Source organism: Schistocerca cancellata, unplaced genomic scaffold (assembly GCF_023864275.1).
Source record: "Schistocerca cancellata isolate TAMUIC-IGC-003103 unplaced genomic scaffold, iqSchCanc2.1 HiC_scaffold_1109, whole genome shotgun sequence".
Classification (NCBI taxonomy): Eukaryota; Metazoa; Arthropoda; class Insecta; order Orthoptera; family Acrididae; genus Schistocerca; species Schistocerca cancellata.
Genome location: NW_026047108.1, coordinates 495,403 through 510,747, shown reverse-complemented (window position 1 = coordinate 510,747; position 15,345 = coordinate 495,403). Strand labels below are relative to the sequence as shown.

Sequence of the window (15,345 nt, the reverse complement as noted above, 5' to 3'; positions counted from 1 at the left end):
CGGTGGCCTCGGACTCACAGATATTCGCCAAAAGACAGTGACATTATTTATCAAGCGTACTCGCGAATATCTCCGTAAGTACCCTGACAGTATTACAACGAAACTATTTCATCTGACTGAACCTAAGAGTTTAGATGCTCCTGTCAACGTGGCTCCTATTAATTACAAGCTGAACCACGTCAGACTTTACTTCACTGAGGTCAGTTACAAAGAGAGCATACATCTGCCACCCAGCCGCACCGCCACGTCAGCTGCTACTTCAGTCAGGAATCGAATCGAGCATAAATACCCATCCAAAGATTGGAATACTGTGTGGAAGAATATTCATAATAAAGTCTTACCAATGTCAGTACGGTCGACATGGTACCAAGTGGTTAACGATATCATCGCAAACAATGAGAGACTACATGCTATAGGACTTCATGATACTCCCTTGTGACGCCGTTGTGGATATGTTGACACGACAGTTCACAGGTTTGATACTAAAATGTAAACTTTCACGGCCGGAAATATCATGTCTATTATAATTAACCGGGCTGTTATGCCGTGGTCGGTTGATGAATGCTGTGGTGATTCCCAACGTTTCGTCTCCGACTGCGGGAGACATCTTCAAGGGGGTCCGTAGCTTGATGGAAGATCCAACACACACACTGGCTCGCTACTCAGTAGCGAGCCAGTGTGTGTGTTGGATCTTCCATCAAGCTACGGACCCCCTTGAAGATGTCTCCCGCAGTCGGAGACGAAACGTTGGGAATCACCACAGCATTCATCAACCGACCACGGCATAACAGCCCGGTTAATTATAATAGACATGAGTTCACAGGTTTACTTGCCAAGGATACAATACCATATGGAACCTCATTAAGCAGCAGGTCGCATTCCTCACGCGCAGTGATGGTAGATTCATCACTACCACCGAGCTATCTGCCCCGGACACAATGTATTTTCCGCGTCAGAAACATAATACCATAATGTGGCTGTATGGTAATTTTGTTCACTTTGTCATCCACACACCGACCATGGACACCATTGAGGACTACAAGTGCTACATCACGGAGGAATATTACAAGCAACGGACGCAACGGAACCAAAACAAGCATTTTGGAAATATGTTACAAATACTCTTTCAAAAGGAAGGAATTGGATGATGTGTTGAATAATAGACTGTGACTGTAGACTGATTTCAGTGTCATGTATTGTGTGTGTACCAAAGAAGTCAACGTATCTCAGTTTACCAATTAATTTTTCTTTCTTTCTCAACAAATTTAAACGGATCATGTTTATCTCATTTTGTACACCAATCCAACGTCACAGAATGAGTTAATTTGGATGGAGTGGATTATTTTCCTCACCACGTTTGGTATATTAAATTACGTGCAAAGGAGCATTTCATTTCATTTTAGCATTGAAGCTCGCCGAAGAAGGCGCATGAAGGAGAGCGAATGGATGGGCTAGAAGGGGAGTTGGCAGGCCCAAAAAAAAAAAAAAAAAAAAAAAAAAAAACGTCGGTAGAGCATGAGACTCTTAATCTCAGGGTCGTGGGTTCGAGCCCCACGCTGGGCGGCGCAAAATTTTGTGTCTACGCGGATCCAACATGCGCCCCTCTCGTGAGCCTTGCGTAATGAACGTAACGGGTTACGACGATGCCTAGCTTCGTATGAATATCAGAGGAACGGTATTTGAAGCTGAAAGTGACTCTGAAATGAAATAAATGTGTTGTTTTGCAATTTTAGTTGTACATCGATATAGTGTGAGATGTGTAGGAAAGCAGCAGCTGTGCTAACTAAATGCAAATAATGGTCGCTCATGCGGTGCGTTTCGAGCTGAAGGACTCCGATTCACTAGTCTGTAAGAACAAAGTACCCGAAAAGTGCGGTAGGAAGCGCCTCCTTAGCTCAGTGGCAGAGCGCTGGTCCAGTAAACCAGAGGTCGTGATTTCGATCCTCACAGGAGGCAAATGAATTTTGTAACAGCCCCTCCCACCGTGGCCCTTTCGAAAAAAGCGGTCAAGGATAAAAAAAATTATGAATGGGTGCGGTATTTAAGAAATGCTCTCGCAAATGAATAGTGTGAATGGTGCTATTAAAGTGGGCACCAGAAACTGCTGCTTTAGGCAGTCTCCGGAGAATGCCGACGTGAAATACTTAGTTCTTGTGATGTATTTTCTACCCCTGATAAAGACCCTCGCGATTGTCGTCGGCGGCGCCGCCGCCGCTTTGGTAATAGCGACAATTCGCCATTGTATCACATAGGGTGAGGTACCTTCTGCAAGCAACTGAGATGGCACTAAACGATTGAAGCTGATTTGCCACCTCTTGTTTGATCAGCGTCATAAGGGCTTGAATGTAACTTGCGATGGGACACAGCAAGAAGTAGCGTCGTACTTTTAGTACTGAAATTTGAGATGGAGAACTGCGTCAAAGATGGGAAATTCATTCTGCCAAGTGTACAAATGGCGAAAACGAGGTGTGAGTGGGGTAGTATACTGCGCCAGTGACCGTGTGGCCTAATGGATAAGGCGTCGGACTTCGGATCCGAAGATTGCAGGTTCGAATCCTGTCACGGTCGAGTTTTTCCTGTTCTGCAAAAGATGCATGCTGTTTTACTGTGTTGTTTGAGTACTGCAAAACTAGTTGGAAGTTGCTGCTGTCCGCTTCCTGGCTGCAAAACCGGCGTCTACCAGAAGCACAAGCAAGACAAGGGTGATCTGTAGCGAAGTTTTCGGCACAGTGCCGTTCAGGAGAGTTTTTGTTGGAACTACTGCATCTGATTCAGGACCCAAGGGCTACGCCACAGGCGTCTGCGCACAGTCGAGCATGTGTGTTGAATAATGGTGCTGATAGCCACGTATCATTTCATGCAGATTTGATGCCTTTCGGAGACAATTTTTCATTGAATAGGATTGTAGCTGATTTGTGGCAGCAGGAAATAAGCTGTAGTCAAAAGAATCTTCAATAGATGGTCGCAGGTCACATCAGTATTGTATGGCTCGTAACGCGTTGCGTGCAGCTCGGCTAGCTCAGTCGGTAGAGCATGAGACTCTTAATCTCAGGGTCGTGGGTTCGAGCCCCACGCTGGGCGGCGCAAAATTTTGTGTCTACGCGGATCCAACATGCGCCCCTCTCGTGAGCCTTGCGTAATGAACGTAACGGGTTACGACGATGCCTAGCTTCGTATGAATATCAGAGGAACGGTATTTGAAGCTGAAAGTGACTCTGAAATGAAATAAATGTGTTGTTTTGCAATTTTAGTTGTACATTGATATAGTGTGAGATGTGTAGAAAAGCAGCAGCTGTGCTAACTAAATGCAAATAATGGTCGCTCATGAGGTGCGTTTCGAGCTGAAGGGCTCCGATTCACTAGTCTGTAAGAACAAAGTACCCGAAAAGTGCGCTAGGAGGCGCCTTCTTAGCTCAGTGGCAGAGCGCTGGTCTAGTAAACCAGAGGTCATGAGTTCGATCCTCACAGGAGGCAAATGAATTTTGTAACAGCCCCTCCCACCGTGGCCCTTTCGAAAAAAGCGGTCAAGGATAAAAAAAATTATGAATGGGTGCGGTATTTAAGAAATGCTCTCGCAAATGAATAGTGTGAATGGTGCTATTAAAGTGGGCACCAGAAACTGCTGCTTTAGGCAGTCTCCGGAGAATGCCGACGTGAAATACTTAGTTCTTGTGATGTATTTTCTACCCCTGATAAAGACCCTCGCGATTGTCGTCGGCGGCGCCGCCGCCGCTTTGGTAATAGCGACAATTCGCCATTGTATCACATAGGGTGAGGTACCTTGTGCAAGCGACTGAGATGGCACTAAACGATTGAAGCTGATTTGCCACCTCTTGTTTGATCAGCGTCATAAGGGCTTGAATGTAACTTGCGATGGGACACAGCAAGAAGTAGCGTCGTACTTTTAGTACTGAAATTTGAGATGGAGAACTGCGTCAAAGATGGGAAATTCATTCTGCCAAGTGTACAAATGGCGAAAACGAGGTGTGAGTGGGGAAGTATATTGCGCCAGTGACCGTGTGGCCTAATGGATAAGGCGTCGGACTTCGGATCCGAAGATTGCAGGTTCGAATCCTGTCACGGTCGAGTTTTTCCTGTTCTGCAAAAGATGCATGCTGTTTTACTGTGTTGTTTGAGTACTCTAAAACTAGTTGGAAGTTGCTGCTGTCCGCTTCCTGGCTGCAAAACCGGCGTCTACCAGAAGCACAAGCTAGACAAGGGTGATCTGTAGCGAAATTTTCGGCACAGTGCCGTTCAGGAGAGTTTTTGTTGGAACTACTGCATCTGATTCAGGACCCAAGGGCTACGCCACAGGCGTCTGCGCACAGTCGAGCATGTGTGTTGAATAATGGTGCTGATAGCCACGTATCATTTCAAGCAGATTTGATGCCTTTCGGAGACAATTTTTCATTGAATAGGATTGTAGCTGATCTGTGGCAGCAGGAAATAAGCTGTAGTCAAAAGAATCTTCAATAGATGGTCGCAGGTCACATCAGTATTGTATGGCTCGTAACGCGTTGCGTGCAGCCCGGCTAGCTCAGTCGGTAGAGCATGAGACTCTTAATCTCAGGGTCGTGGGTTCGAGCCCCACGCTGGGTGGCGCAAAATTTTGTCTCTACGCGGATCCAACATGCGCCCCTCTCGTGAGCCTTGCGTAATGAACGTAACGGGTTACGACGATGCCTAGCTTCGTATGAATATCAGAGGAACGGTATTTGAAGCTGAAAGTGACTCTGAAATGAAATAAATGTGTTGTTTTGCAATTTTAGTTGTACATCGATATAGTGTGAGATGTGTAGGAAAGCAGCAGCTGTGCTAACTAAATGCAAATAATGGTCGCTCATGCGGTGCGGTTCGAGCTGAAGGGCTCCGATTCACTAGTCTGTAAGAACAAAGTACCCGAAAAGTGCGCTAGGAGGCGCCTCCTTAGCTCAGTGGCAGAGCGCTGGTCTAGTAAACCAGAGGTCGTGAGTTCGATCCTCACAGGAGGCAAATGAATTTTGTAACAGCCCCTCCCACCGTGGCCCTTTCGAAAAAAGCGGTCAAGGATAAAAAAAATTATGAATGGGTGCGGTATTTAAGAAATGCTCTCGCAAATGAATAGTGTGAATGGTGCTATTAAAGTGGGCACCAGAAACTGTTGCTTTAGGCAGTCTCCGGAGAATGCCGACGTGAAATACTTAGTTCTTGTGATGTATTTTCTACCCCTGATAAAGACCCTCGCGATTGTCGTCGTCGTCGTCGTCGGCGGCGCCGCCGCCGCTTTGGTAATAGCGACAATTCGCCATTGTATCACATAGGGTGAGGTACCTTCTGCAAGCGACTGAGATGGCACTAAACGATTGAAGCTGATTTGCCACCTCTTGTTTGATCAGCGTCATAAGGGCTTGAATGTAACTTGCGATGGGACACAGCAAGAAGTAGCGTCGTACTTTTAGTACTGAAATTTGAGATGGAGAACTGCGTCAAAGATGGGAAATTCATTCTGCCAAGTGTACAAATGGCGAAAACGAGGTGTGAGTGGGGAAGTATATTGCGCCAGTGACCGTGTGGCCTAATGGATAAGGCGTCGGACTTCGGATCCGAAGATTGCAGGTTCGAATCCTGTCACGGTCGAGTTTTTCCTCTTCTGCAAAAGATGCATGCTGTTTTACTGTGTTGTTTGAGTACTCTAAAACTAGTTGGAAGTTGCTGCTGTCCGCTTCCTGGCTGCAAAACCGGCGTCTACCAGAAGCACAAGCAAGACAAGGGTGATCTGTAGCGAAGTTTTCGGCACAGTGCCGTTCAGGAGAGATTATGTTGAAACTACTGCATCTGATTCAGGACCCAAGGGCTACGCCACAGGCGTCTGCGCACAGTCGAGCATGTGTGTTGAATAATGGTGCTGATAGCCACGTATCATATCATTCAGATTTGATGCCTTTCGGAGACAATTTTTCATTGAATAGGATTGTAGCTGATTTGTGGCAGCAGGAAATAAGCTGTAGTCAAAAGAATCTTCAATAGATGGTCGCAGGTGACATCAGTATTGTATGGCTCGTAACGCGTTGCGTGCAGCCCGGCTAGCTCAGTCGGTAGAGCATGAGACTCTTAATCTCAGGGTCGTGGGTTCGAGCCCCACGCTGGGCGGCGCAAAATTTGGTGTCTACGCGGATCCAACATGCACCCCTCTCGTGAGCCTTGCGTAATGAACGTAACGGGTTACGACGATGCCTAGCTTCGTATGAATATCAGAGGAACGGTATTTGAAGCTGAAAGTGACTCTGAAATGAAATAAAAGTGTAGTTTTGCAATTTTAGTTGTACATCGATTTAGTGTGAGATGTGTAGGAAAGCAGCAGCTGTGCTAACTAAATGCAAATAATGGTCGCTCATGCGGTGCGTTTCGAGCTGAAGGGCTCCGATTCACTAGTCTGTAAGAACAAAGTACCCGAAAAGTGCGCTAGGAGGCGCTTCCTTAGCTCAGTGGCAGAGCGCTGGTCTAGTAAACCAGAGGACGAGAGTTCGATCCTCACAGGAGGCACATGAATTTTGTAACAGCCCCTCCCGCCGTGGCCCTTTCGAAAAAAGCGGTCTAGGATAAAAAAAATTATGAATGGGTGCGGTATTTAAGAAATGCTCTCGCAAATGAATAGTGTGAATGGTGCTATTAAAGTGGGCACCAGAAACTGTTGCTTTAGGCAGTCTCCGGAGAATGCCGACGTGATATACTTAGTTCTTGTGATGTATTTTCTACCCCTGATAAAGACCCTCGCGATTGTCGTCGTCGTCGTCGTCGTCGTCGTCGTCGGCGCCGCCGCCGCTTTGGTAATAGCGACAATTCGCCATTGTATCACATAGGGTGAGGTACCTTCTGCAAGCGACTGAGATGGCACTAAACGATTGAAGCTGATTTGCCACCTCTTGTTTGATCAGCGTCATAAGGGCTTGAATGTAACTTGCGATGGGACACAGCAAGAAGTAGCGTCGTACTTTTAGTACTGAAATTTGAGATGGAGAACTGCGTCAAAGATGGGAAATTCATTCTGCCAAGTGTACAAATGGCGAAAACGAGGTGTGAGTGGGGAAGTATATTGCGCCAGTGACCGTGTGGCCTAATGGATAAGGCGTCGGACTTCGGATACGAAGATTGCAGGTTCGAATCCTGTCACGGTCGAGTTTTTCCTGTTCTGCAAAAGATGCATGCTGTTTTACTGTGTTGTTTGAGTACTCTAAAACTAGTTGGAAGTTGCTGCTGTCCGCTTCCTGGCTGCAAAACCGGCGTCTACCAGAAGCACAAGCAAGACAAGGGTGATCTGTAGCGAAGTTTTCGGCACAGTGCCGTTCAGGAGAGTTTTTGTTGGAACTACTGCATCTGATTCAGGACCCAAGGGCTACGCCACAGGCGTCTGCGCACAGTCGAGCATGTGTGTTGAATAATGGTGCTGATAGCCACGTATCATTTCATGCAGATTTGATGCCTTTCGGAGACAATTTTTCATTGAATAGGATTGTACCTGATCTGTGGCAGCAGGAAATAAGCTGTAGTCAAAAGAATCTTCAATAGATGGTCGCAGGTCACATCAGTATTGTATGGCTCGTAACGCGTTGCGTGCAGCCCGGCTAGCTCAGTCGGTAGAGCATGAGACTCTTAATCTCAGGGTCGTGGGTTCGAGCCCCACGCTGGGCGGTGCAAAATTTTGTCTCTACGCGGATCCAACATGCGCCCCTCTCGTGAGCCTTGCGTAATGAACGTAACGGGTTACGACGATGCCTAGCTTCGTATGAATATCAGAGGAACGGTATTTGAAGCTGAAAGTGACTCTGAAATGAAATAAATGTGTTGTTTTGCAATTTTAGTTGTACATCGATATAGTGTGAGATGTGTAGGAAAGCAGCAGCTGTGCTAACTAAATGCAAATAATGGTCGCTCATGCGGTGCGGTTCGAGCTGAAGGGCTCCGATTCACTAGTCTGTAAGAACAAAGTACCCGAAAAGTGCGCTAGGAGGCGCCTCCTTAGCTCAGTGGCAGAGCGCTGGTCTAGTAAACCAGAGGTCGTGAGTTCGATCCTCACAGGAGGCAAATGAATTTTGTAACAGCCCCTCCCACCGTGGCCCTTTCGAAAAAAGCGGTCAAGGATAAAAAAAATTATGAATGGGTGCGGTATTTAAGAAATGCTCTCGCAAATGAATAGTGTGAATGGTGCTATTAAAGTGGGCACCAGAAACTGTTGCTTTAGGCAGTCTCCGGAGAATGCCGACGTGAAATACTTAGTTCTTGTGATGTATTTTCTACCCCTGATAAAGACCCTCGCGATTGTCGTCGTCGTCGTCGTCGTCGTCGGCGTCGGCGCCGCCGCCGCTTTGGTAATAGCGACAATTCGCCATTGTATCACATAGGGTGAAATACCTTCTGCAAGCGACTGAGATGGCACTAAACGATTGAAGCTGATTTGCCACCTCTTGTTTGATCAGCGTCATAAGGGCTTGAATGTAACTTGCGATGGGACACAGCAAGAAGTAGCGTCGTACTTTTAGTACTGAAATTTGAGATGGAGAACTGCGTCAAAGATGGGAAATTCATTCTGCCAAGTGTACAAATGGCGAAAACGAGGTGTGAGTGGGGAAGTATATTGCGCCAGTGACCGTGCAGCCTAATGGATAAGGCGTCGGACTTCGGATCCGAAGATTGCAGGTTCGAATCCTGTCACGGTCGAGTTTTTCCTGTTCTGCAAAAGATGCATGCTGTTTTACTGTGTTGTTTGAGTACTCTAAAACTAGTTGGAAGTTGCTGCTGTCCGCTTCCTGGCTGCAAAACCGGCGTCTACCAGAAGCACAAGCAAGACAAGGGTGATCTGTAGCGAAGTTTTCGGCACAGTGCCGTTCAGGAGAGATTATGTTGAAACTACTGCATCTGATTCAGGACCCAAGGGCTACGCCACAGGCGTCTGCGCACAGTCGAGCATGTGTGTTGAATAATGGAGCTGATAGCCACGTATCATTTCATTCAGATTTGATGCCTTTCGGAGACAATTTTTCATTGAATAGGATTGTAGCTGATTTGTGGCAGCAGGAAATAAGCTGTAGTCAAAAGAATCTTCAATAGATGGTCGCAGGTGACATCAGTATTGTATGGCTCGTAACGCGTTGCGTGCAGCCCGGCTAGCTCAGTCGGTAGAGCATGAGACTCTTAATCTCAAGGTCATCGGTTCGAGCCCCACGCTGGCGGCAAAAGTTTTTTGTGTGTACGCGGATCCAACATGCGCCCCTCTCGTGAGCCTTGCGTGATGAACGTAACGGGTTACGACGATGCCTAGCTTCGGATAAATATCAGAGGAACGGTATTTGAAGCTGAAAGTAACTCTGAAATGAAATAAATGTGTTGTTTTGGAATTTAATATGTACATCGATATCGTGTGAGATGTGTAGGAAAGCAGCAGCTGTGCTAACTAAATGCAAATAATGGTCGCTCATGCGGTGCGTTTCGAGCTGAAGGGCTCCGATTCACTAGTCTGTAAGAACAAAGTACCCGAAAAGTGCGCTAGGAGGCGCTTCCTTAGCTCAGTGGCAGAGCGCTGGTCTAGTAAACCAGAGGTCGAGAGTTCGATCCTCACAGGAGGCACATGAATTTTGTAAAGCCCCTCCCGCCGTGGCCCTTTCGAAAAAAGCGGTCTAGGATAAAAAAAATTATGAATGGGTGCGGTATTTAAGAAATGCTCTCGCAAATGAATAGTGTGAATGGTGCTATTAAAGTGGGCACCAGAAACTGCTGCTTTAGGCAGTCTCCGGAGAATGCCGACGTGATATACTTAGTTCTTGTGATGTATTTTCTACCCCTGATAAAGACCCTCGCGATTGTCGTCGTCGTCGTCGTCGTCGTCGGCGCCGCCGCCGCTTTGGTAATAGCGACAATTCGCCATTGTATCACATAGGGTGAGGTACCTTCTGCAAGCGACTGAGATGGCACTAAACGATTGAAGCTGATTTGCCACCTCTTGTTTGATCAGCGTCATAAGGGCTTGAATGTAACTTGCGATGGGACACAGCAAGAAGTAGCGTCGTACTTTTAGTACTGAAATTTGAGATGGAGAACTGCGTCAAAGATGGGAAATTCATTCTGCCAAGTGTACAAATGGCGAAAACGAGGTGTGAGTGGGGAAGTATATTGCGCCAGTGACCGTGTGGCCTAATGGATAAGGCGTCGGACTTCGGATCCGAAGATTGCAGGTTCGAATCCTGTCACGGTCGAGTTTTTCCTGTTCTGCAAAAGATGCATGCTGTTTTACTGTGTTGTTTGAGTACTCTAAAACTAGTTGGAAGTTGCTGCTGTCCGCTTCCTGGCTGCAAAACCGGCGTCTACCAGAAGCACAAGCAAGACAAGGGTGATCTGTAGCGAAGTTTTCGGCACAGTGCCGTTCAGGAGAGTTTTTGTTGGAACTACTGCATCTGATTCAGGACCCAAGGGCTACGCCACAGGCGTCTGCGCACAGTCGAGCATGTGTGTTGAATAATGGTGCTGATAGCCACGTATCATTTCATTCAGATTTGATGCCTTTCGGAGACAATTTTTCATTGAATAGGATTGTAGCTGATCTGTGGCAGCAGGAAATAAGCTGTAGTCAAAAGAATCTTCAATAGATGGTCGCAGGTCACATCAGTATTGTATGGCTCGTAACGCGTTGCGTGCAGCCCGGCTAGCTCAGTCGGTAGATCATGAGACTCTTAATCTCAGGGTCGTGGGTTCGAGCCCCACGCTGGGCGGCGCAAAATTTTGTGTCTACGCGGATCCAACATGCGCCCCTCTCGTGAGCCTTGCGTAATGAACGTAACGGGTTACGACGATGCCTAGCTTCGTATGAATATCAGAGGAACGGTATTTGAAGCTGAAAGTGACTCTGAAATGAAATAAATGTGTTGTTTTGCAAATTTAGTTGTACATCGATATAGTGTGAGATGTGTAGGAAAGCAGCAGCTGTGCTAACTAAATGCAAATAATGGTCGCTCATGCGGTGCGTTTCGAGCTGAAGGGCTCCGATTCACTAGTCTGTAAGAACAAAGTACCCGAAAAGTGCGGTAGGAGGCGCTTCCTTAGCTCAGTGGCAGAGCGCTGGTCTAGTAAACCAGAGGTCGTGAGTTCGATCCTCACAGGAGGCACATGAATTTTGTAACAGCCCCTCCCACCGTGGCCCTTTCGAAAAAAGCGGTCAAGGATAAAAAAAATTATGAATGGGTGCGGTATTTAAGAAATGCTCTCGCAAATGAATAGTGTGAATGGTGCTAATGGCACTAAGCGATTGAAGCTGATTTGCAACCTCTTGTTTGATCAGCGTCATAAGGGCTTGAATGTAACTTGCGATGGGACTCAGCAAGAAGTAGCGTCGTTCTTTTAGTACTGAAATTTCAGATGGAGAAGTGCGTCAAAGATGTGAAATTCTTTCTGCCAAGTGTACAAATGGCGAAAATGAGGTGTGTGTGGGGAAGTATATTGCGCCAGTGACCGTGTGGCCTAATGGATATGGCGTCGGACTTCGGATCCGAAGATTGCAGGTTCGAATCCTGTCACGGTCGAGTTTTTCCTGTTCTGCAAAAGATGCATGCTGTTTTACTATGTTGTTTGAGTACTGCAAAACTAGTTGAAAGTAGCTGCTGTCCGCTTCCTGGCTGCAAAACCGGCGTCTACCTGAAGCACAAGCAAGACAAGGGTGATCTGTAGCGAAATTTTCGGCACAGTGCCGTTCAGGAGAGTTTTTGTTGCAATTGCTGCATCTGATTCAGGACCCAAGGGCTACGCCACAGGCGTCTGCGCACAGTCGAGCATGTGTGTTGAATAATGGTGCTGATAGCCACGTATCATTTCAAGCAGATTTGATGCCTTTCGGAGACAATTTTTCATTGAATAGGAATGTAGCTGATTTGTGGCAGCAGGAAATAAGCTGTAGTCAAAAGATTCTTCAATAGATGGTCGCAGGTCAAAACAGTATTGTATGGCTCGTAAGGCGTTGTGTGCAGCCCGGCTAGCTCAGTCGGTAGAGCATGAGACTCTTAATCTCAGGGTCATCGGTTCGAGCCCCACGCTGGCGGCAAAAGTTTTTTGTGTGTACGCGGATCCAACATGCGCCCCTCTCGTGAGCCTTGCGTGATGAACGTAACGGGTTACGACGATGCCTAGCTTCGGATAAATATCAGAGGAACGGTATTTGAAGCTGAAAGTAACTCTGAAATGAAATAAATGTGTTGTTTTGGAATTTAATATGTACATCGATATCGTGTGAGATGTGTAGGAAAGCAGCAGCTGTGCTAACTAAATGCAAATAATGGTCGCTCATGCGGTGCGTTTCGAGCTGAAGGGCTCCGATTCACTAGTCTGTAAGAACAAAGTACCCGAAAAGCGCGCTAGGAGGCGCCTCCTTAGGTCAGTGGCAGAGCGCTGGTCTAGTAAACCAGAGGTCGTGAGTTCGATCCTCACAGGAGGCAAATGAATTTTGTAACAGCCCCTCCCACCGTGGCCCTTTCGAAAAAAGCGGTCAAGGATAAAAAAATTATGAGTGGGTGCGGTATTTAAGAAATGCTCTCGCAAATGAATAGTGTGAATGGTGCTATTAAAGTGGGCACCAGAAACTGCTGCTTTTGGCAGTCTCCGGAGAATGCTGACGTGAAATACTTAGATCTTGTGATGTATTTTCTACCCCTGATAAAGACCCCCGCGATTGTCGTCGTCGTCGTCGGCGCCGCCGCCGCTTTGGTAATAGCGACTACTCGCCATTGTATCACATAGGGTGAGGTGCCTTCCGCAAGCGACTGAGATGGCACTAAGCGATTGAAGCTGATTTGCAACCTCTTGTTTGATCAGCGTCATAAGGGCTTGAATGTAACTTGCGATGGGACACAGCAAGAAGTAGCGTCGTTCTTTTAGTACTGAAATTTGAGATGGAGAAGTGCGTCAAAGATGTGAAATTCTTTCTGCCAAGTGTACAAATGGCGAAAATGAGGTGTGTGTGGGGAAGTATATTGCGCCAGTGACCGTGAGGCCTAAAGGATAAGGCGTCGGACTTCGGATCCGAAGATTGCCGGTTCGAATCCTGTCACGGTCGAGTTTTTCCTGTTCTGCAAAAGATGCATGCTGTTTTACTGTGTTGTTTGAGTACTGCAAAACTAGTTGAAAGTAGCTGCTGTCCGCTTCCTGGCTGCAAAACCGGCGTCTACCTGAAGCACAAGCAAGACAAGGGTGATCTGTAGCGAAATTTTCGGCACAGTGCCGTTCAGGAGAGTTTTTGTTGCAATTGCTGCATCTGATTCAGGACCCAAGGGCTACGCCACAGGCGTCTGCGCACAGTCGAGCATGTGTGTTGAATAATGGTGCTGATAGCCACGTATCATTTCAAGCAGATTTGATGCCTTTTGGAGACAATTTTTCATTGAATAGGATTGTAGCTGATTTGTGGCAGCAGGAAATAAGCTGTAGTCAAAAGATTCTTCAATAGATGGTCGCAGGTCAAATCAGTATTGTATGGCTCGTAAGGCGTTGCGTGCAGCCCGGCTTGCTCAGTCGGTAGAGCATGAGACTGTTAATCTCAGGGTCGTGGGTTCGAGCCCCACGCTGGGCGGCAAAAGTTTTTGTGTGTACGCGGATCCAACATGCGCCCCTCTCGTGAGCCTTGCGTGATGAACGTAACGGGTTACGACGATGCCTAGCCTCGGATAAATATCAGAGGAACGGTATTTGAAGCTGAAAGTAACTCTGAAATGAAATAAATGTGTTGTTTTGGAATTTAATTTGTACATCGATATCGTGTGAGATGTGTAGGAAAGCAGCAGGTGTGCTAACTAAATGCAAATAATGGTCGCTCATGCGGTGCGTTTCGAGCTGAAGGGCTCCGATTCACTAGTCTGTAAGAACAAAGTACCCGAAAAGCGCGCTAGGAGGCGCCTCCTTAGGTCAGTGGCAGAGCGCTGGTCTAGTAAACCAGAGGTCGTGAGTTCGATCCTCACAGGAGGCAAATGAATTTTGTAACAGCCCCTCCCACCGTGGCCCTTTCGAAAAAAGCGGTCAAGGATAAAAAAATTATGAGTGGGTGCGGTATTTAAGAAATGCTCTCGCAAATGAATAGTGTGAATGGTGCTATTAAAGTGGGCACCACAAACTGTTGCTTTTGGCAGTCTCCGGAGAATGCTGACGTGAAATACTTAGTTCTTGTGATGTATTTTATTTTATACCTCTGATAAAGACCCCCGCGATTGTCGTCGTCGTCGTCGGCGCCGCCACCTCTTTGGTAATAGCGACAACTAGCCATTGTATCACATTGGGTGAGGTACCTTCCGCAAGCGACTGAGATGGCACTAAGCGATTGAAGCTGATTTGCAACCTCTTGTTTGATCAGCGTCATAAGGGCTTGAATGTAACTTGCGATGGGACACAGCAAGAAGTAGCGTCGTTCTTTTAGTACTGAAATTTCAGATGGAGAAGTGCGTCAAAGATGTGAAATTCTTTCTGCCAAGTGTACAAATGGCGAAAATGAGGTGTGTGTGGGGAAGTACATTGCGCCAGTGACCGTGTGGCCTAATGGCTAAGGCGTCGGACTTCGGATCCGAAGATTGCAGGTTCGAATCCTGTCACGGTCGAGTTTTTCCTGTTGTGCAAAAGATGCATGCTGTTTTACTATGTTGTTTGGGTACTGCAAAACTAGTTGAAAGTAGCTGCTGTCCGCTTCCTGGCTGCAAAACCGGCGTCTACCTGAAGCACAAGCAAGACAAGGGTGATCTGTAGCGAAATTTTCGGCACAGTGCCGTTCAGGAGAGTTTTTGTTGCAATTGCTGCATCTGATTCAGGTCCCAAGGGCTACGCCACAGGCGTCTGCGCACAGTCGAGCATGTGTGTTGAATAATGGTGCTGATAGCCAAGTATCATTTCAAGGAGATTTGATGCCTTTCGGAAACAATTTTTCATTGAATAGGATTGTAGCTTATTTGTGGCAGCAGGAAATAAGCTGTAGTCAAAAGATTCTTCAATAGATGGTCGCAGGTCAAATCAGTATTGTATGGCTCGTAAGGCGTTGTGTGCAGCCCGGCTAGCTCAGTCGGTAGAGCATGAGACTCTTAATCTCAGGGTCATCGGTTCGAGCCCCACGCTGGCGGCAAAAGTTTTTTGTGTGTACGCGGATCCAACATGCGCCCCTTTCGTGAGCCTTGCGTGATGAACGTAACGGGTTACGACGATGCCTAGCTTCGGATAAATATCAGAGGAACGGTATTTGAAGCTGAAAGTAACTCTGAAATGAAATAAATGTGTTGTTTTGGAATTTAATTTGTACATCGATATCGTGTGAGATGTGTAGGAAAGCAGAAGCTGTGCTAACTAAATGCAAATAAT

At 46.8% G+C, this 15,345-nt stretch overlaps 26 non-coding genes across 26 annotated transcripts; all 26 read left to right on the top strand.

Moving 5' to 3' along the window:
• Nucleotides 1-1,884: 1,884 nt before the first annotated feature.
• Nucleotides 1,885-1,956, top strand: Trnat-agu (transfer RNA threonine (anticodon AGU)). Its single transcript has one exon. It is a non-coding gene; the product is annotated as a tRNA-Thr (tRNA).
• Nucleotides 1,957-2,495: 539 nt separating this feature from the next.
• On the top strand, nt 2,496-2,568 carry Trnar-ucg (transfer RNA arginine (anticodon UCG)). The gene has a single exon. It is a non-coding gene; the product is annotated as a tRNA-Arg (tRNA).
• Nucleotides 2,569-3,008: 440 nt separating this feature from the next.
• Trnak-cuu (transfer RNA lysine (anticodon CUU)) lies at nt 3,009-3,081 on the top strand. Its single transcript has one exon. It is a non-coding gene; the product is annotated as a tRNA-Lys (tRNA).
• Nucleotides 3,082-3,402: 321 nt separating this feature from the next.
• On the top strand, nt 3,403-3,474 carry Trnat-agu (transfer RNA threonine (anticodon AGU)). The gene has a single exon. It is a non-coding gene; the product is annotated as a tRNA-Thr (tRNA).
• A 539-nt stretch (nt 3,475-4,013) lies between these two features.
• On the top strand, nt 4,014-4,086 carry Trnar-ucg (transfer RNA arginine (anticodon UCG)). Its single transcript has one exon. It is a non-coding gene; the product is annotated as a tRNA-Arg (tRNA).
• Nucleotides 4,087-4,526: 440 nt separating this feature from the next.
• Nucleotides 4,527-4,599, top strand: Trnak-cuu (transfer RNA lysine (anticodon CUU)). The gene has a single exon. It is a non-coding gene; the product is annotated as a tRNA-Lys (tRNA).
• Nucleotides 4,600-4,920: 321 nt separating this feature from the next.
• Trnat-agu (transfer RNA threonine (anticodon AGU)) lies at nt 4,921-4,992 on the top strand. The gene has a single exon. It is a non-coding gene; the product is annotated as a tRNA-Thr (tRNA).
• Nucleotides 4,993-5,543: 551 nt separating this feature from the next.
• On the top strand, nt 5,544-5,616 carry Trnar-ucg (transfer RNA arginine (anticodon UCG)). The gene has a single exon. It is a non-coding gene; the product is annotated as a tRNA-Arg (tRNA).
• Nucleotides 5,617-6,056: 440 nt separating this feature from the next.
• On the top strand, nt 6,057-6,129 carry Trnak-cuu (transfer RNA lysine (anticodon CUU)). The gene has a single exon. It is a non-coding gene; the product is annotated as a tRNA-Lys (tRNA).
• Nucleotides 6,130-6,450: 321 nt separating this feature from the next.
• Nucleotides 6,451-6,522, top strand: Trnat-agu (transfer RNA threonine (anticodon AGU)). The gene has a single exon. It is a non-coding gene; the product is annotated as a tRNA-Thr (tRNA).
• A 560-nt stretch (nt 6,523-7,082) lies between these two features.
• Trnar-ucg (transfer RNA arginine (anticodon UCG)) lies at nt 7,083-7,155 on the top strand. Its single transcript has one exon. It is a non-coding gene; the product is annotated as a tRNA-Arg (tRNA).
• Nucleotides 7,156-7,595: 440 nt separating this feature from the next.
• Trnak-cuu (transfer RNA lysine (anticodon CUU)) lies at nt 7,596-7,668 on the top strand. The gene has a single exon. It is a non-coding gene; the product is annotated as a tRNA-Lys (tRNA).
• A 321-nt stretch (nt 7,669-7,989) lies between these two features.
• On the top strand, nt 7,990-8,061 carry Trnat-agu (transfer RNA threonine (anticodon AGU)). Its single transcript has one exon. It is a non-coding gene; the product is annotated as a tRNA-Thr (tRNA).
• A 560-nt stretch (nt 8,062-8,621) lies between these two features.
• On the top strand, nt 8,622-8,694 carry Trnar-ucg (transfer RNA arginine (anticodon UCG)). Its single transcript has one exon. It is a non-coding gene; the product is annotated as a tRNA-Arg (tRNA).
• A 440-nt stretch (nt 8,695-9,134) lies between these two features.
• Nucleotides 9,135-9,209, top strand: Trnak-cuu (transfer RNA lysine (anticodon CUU)). The gene has a single exon. It is a non-coding gene; the product is annotated as a tRNA-Lys (tRNA).
• Nucleotides 9,210-9,528: 319 nt separating this feature from the next.
• Trnat-agu (transfer RNA threonine (anticodon AGU)) lies at nt 9,529-9,600 on the top strand. Its single transcript has one exon. It is a non-coding gene; the product is annotated as a tRNA-Thr (tRNA).
• A 553-nt stretch (nt 9,601-10,153) lies between these two features.
• Trnar-ucg (transfer RNA arginine (anticodon UCG)) lies at nt 10,154-10,226 on the top strand. Its single transcript has one exon. It is a non-coding gene; the product is annotated as a tRNA-Arg (tRNA).
• Nucleotides 10,227-10,666: 440 nt separating this feature from the next.
• Trnak-cuu (transfer RNA lysine (anticodon CUU)) lies at nt 10,667-10,739 on the top strand. Its single transcript has one exon. It is a non-coding gene; the product is annotated as a tRNA-Lys (tRNA).
• Nucleotides 10,740-11,060: 321 nt separating this feature from the next.
• Trnat-agu (transfer RNA threonine (anticodon AGU)) lies at nt 11,061-11,132 on the top strand. The gene has a single exon. It is a non-coding gene; the product is annotated as a tRNA-Thr (tRNA).
• Nucleotides 11,133-11,473: 341 nt separating this feature from the next.
• Nucleotides 11,474-11,546, top strand: Trnar-ucg (transfer RNA arginine (anticodon UCG)). Its single transcript has one exon. It is a non-coding gene; the product is annotated as a tRNA-Arg (tRNA).
• A 440-nt stretch (nt 11,547-11,986) lies between these two features.
• Nucleotides 11,987-12,061, top strand: Trnak-cuu (transfer RNA lysine (anticodon CUU)). Its single transcript has one exon. It is a non-coding gene; the product is annotated as a tRNA-Lys (tRNA).
• A 319-nt stretch (nt 12,062-12,380) lies between these two features.
• On the top strand, nt 12,381-12,452 carry Trnat-agu (transfer RNA threonine (anticodon AGU)). Its single transcript has one exon. It is a non-coding gene; the product is annotated as a tRNA-Thr (tRNA).
• A 1,057-nt stretch (nt 12,453-13,509) lies between these two features.
• Trnan-guu (transfer RNA asparagine (anticodon GUU)) lies at nt 13,510-13,582 on the top strand. Its single transcript has one exon. It is a non-coding gene; the product is annotated as a tRNA-Asn (tRNA).
• Nucleotides 13,583-13,903: 321 nt separating this feature from the next.
• On the top strand, nt 13,904-13,975 carry Trnat-agu (transfer RNA threonine (anticodon AGU)). Its single transcript has one exon. It is a non-coding gene; the product is annotated as a tRNA-Thr (tRNA).
• Nucleotides 13,976-14,524: 549 nt separating this feature from the next.
• Trnar-ucg (transfer RNA arginine (anticodon UCG)) lies at nt 14,525-14,597 on the top strand. The gene has a single exon. It is a non-coding gene; the product is annotated as a tRNA-Arg (tRNA).
• Nucleotides 14,598-15,037: 440 nt separating this feature from the next.
• On the top strand, nt 15,038-15,112 carry Trnak-cuu (transfer RNA lysine (anticodon CUU)). Its single transcript has one exon. It is a non-coding gene; the product is annotated as a tRNA-Lys (tRNA).
• The last annotated feature ends 233 nt before the right edge of the window (nt 15,113-15,345 follow it).